The following is a 2230-nucleotide window of genomic DNA, read 5'->3' on the forward strand; positions in this document are numbered from 1 at the left end:
GCGGCGCCGGGGCAGTGTGTGTGTGTGTGTGTTTGTGTGTGTGTCAAAGCAGTCATGTGATCGCCCAATGACGACACACTACACTATTCCCCCTCTAAACCAGAAGAACTCGTCCTCGAGTCAAGGTGGTAATCCTTAGTCCAAACCGGTAACTTCCTCTTTCGTGGAGGTCGTACTATCTCGGCAGAAGGAGTTGTGATGATCTGCGCAGGGCCTCCTCCATCATACAATGGCTCAACCGTTAGCCCCGGGCTATACTCCAACCGGGCTGGGGCTGATATAAGACACGATTTTAGTGTTGCAAAAGCTCTTTGACAATCTTCTCCCCAATGAAATTTCTTCCCCTTTTCCGTCAATTGGTGTAAAGGCCTAGCAATCTCAGCAAAACTCTTCATAAAGCGTAGTAAGAGGCCAGTCCCACAAAACTACGAACCTCTGTCTGATTCCTAGGAACCGGCCACCCCCTCACAGCCTCCACTCTTTAGAAGTATCAGCCTTAACCCCCTCCGCTGAAATTATATGACCCAAATAGCATACCTGTTTTGAAAATAAATTGCATTTGGAGGGATTCACCTTCAAGTTGGCCTCATATAAGTTCGTAAAGACTTGCTCCAAGCGACCCAGGTATTCCTGAAATGTTTTACCAAAAACAATAATACCATCAAAGTATACTAAACACGTGGTCCACTGAAGGTTTGCCAGAACCAAATCCATCAACCTTTGGAAAGTAGAAGGGGAGTTACACAGGCCATAACTAAGAACATTAAATTCAAAAAGACCTTGTCTTGTAGTGAAAGCAGTTTTGGGTTGGTCTTTTGGGTCAACCCTCAACCTGCCAGTAACCACTGGCTAGGTCGAGGGTCGAAAACCAACAAGCATTTGCCAGACTATCCATTGCATCATCTATTCTTGGAAGCGGATAGGCGTCTTTCTGTGTCAACTCATTTAGTTTCCTATAATCAATACAGAAACGCAGACTGCCATCTTTTTTTCTAACTGGTACTACTGGAACTGCCCAAGGGATACAAGAAGGCTGAATGATGCCATTGTCCAACATTTGCTTTAAATGATCCGTCGTTTCTTGTTGTAAATGGAGCGGAACCTGACGGGGGCCATTTTAATAGGTTTAGCAGCCCCTGTATCAATCTGATGGCGCATCCTACCCAAATCGGTGTCCCCCGTACTGAAAAGGTGGTTGTAACACTCTAACACTTGATGAATAGCTTGCATTTATTCTACATCAAACCCTCTCGAGTCTAACCCAAAATAAGAAATCAGAGCATCAGCCGACCACAAGATCTTACCATCATTCTTAATAAATGCTTTTAAAACAATAGTTGAAGTATCTTTTTTTCTATAAACCATTTTCTCAATAAATGATTTCACAACAACAGTTGCAGTGTTTTACTTCATAAACCACTTTCTCAATAAATGATTACAATGTTCATTACAAGTCTCCTTCATTATATAACACTTTCTTAACAAATGGTTTAACAGCAACCTTTAGTGTCTTGCTTTATAAAAACACTTTCATTATTTAAAGTTACCATTGTGGTTCACTATAACGCATAAGTACTTTATACACAAAAATGCATAATTATAATAGAATAATTGCATATTCCATAATATATATATATATATATATATATATATATATATAGAGAGAGAGAGAGAGAGAGAGAGAGAGAGAGAGAGAGAGAGAGAGAGAGAGAATGACAACTATCTATATACAGTATATTGTTAGTTACCAATCGTAAATTCTGTGAAAAATTAGCACTTAATCTAGGAATGTATGACATAAATGCACTTAGATTATAATCTTGTACTGCAGTTGTCATTCACATTTTGACTATTAACAAGATTATGACAAAACTAACATTTGGTACAACACAAATATTTTCTGTTATTAAATCAGAGTTCACTTGAAAATTCACATTATCCTCCAGAGCTCATTCTAACAACTGCATATATTTTGTTTCAGACCCGATGGAAGTGAAAGAGCAAAGACAAGAACTGAAGTTAAAGGTGATGATGCTGTAGTTTGTTTCAGCCTGTTGACACCAATACAACGATTGGATGTGCCAATTTACTGAAGATCTCAGACATCACCATAATGAATGAGCTGAAAACAGGGAACTTTTGGAGACAAAGAGGTTTTTCAGCAGTTAAACATGATGACCCTGTACTTTTTAAATGCAGATTTGGATAAAAACACAATGATCACAGTTCA

The sequence above is a fragment of the Siphateles boraxobius genome, unplaced genomic scaffold, assembly GCF_051911475.1.
Source record: "Siphateles boraxobius isolate OS27281-9 unplaced genomic scaffold, OSU_SipBor_1 6, whole genome shotgun sequence".
NCBI classification, from domain to species: domain Eukaryota; kingdom Metazoa; phylum Chordata; class Actinopteri; order Cypriniformes; family Leuciscidae; genus Siphateles; species Siphateles boraxobius.